This window comes from Arachis duranensis, chromosome 4, assembly GCF_000817695.3.
Source record: "Arachis duranensis cultivar V14167 chromosome 4, aradu.V14167.gnm2.J7QH, whole genome shotgun sequence".
Classification (NCBI taxonomy): domain Eukaryota; kingdom Viridiplantae; phylum Streptophyta; class Magnoliopsida; order Fabales; family Fabaceae; genus Arachis; species Arachis duranensis.
This window is the reverse complement of record NC_029775.3, coordinates 42,328,088-42,328,319: the sequence shown is the minus strand read 5'-3', so window position 1 is coordinate 42,328,319 and position 232 is coordinate 42,328,088.

The following is a 232-nucleotide window of genomic DNA, read 5'->3' as shown; positions in this document are numbered from 1 at the left end:
ACTGCTTAAGGAACAAGAAGAGCAAGGGCGTGATTTAAGGGAGCTGAAGCGCCAGAAATTAATCTTTGAAGGACCAAGCACCCCACAGATCAGAGGAACATCTACTTCTCAAAACACAGGTTATTGAGTTCTAATTTTAGCTTTAACTCTGTGATAGTGTTATTATAGAAATTTACCTTAGGAGATATATATAGTAGTAGTAGTAGTAATTAGTATATCTATTCTGGCTTTA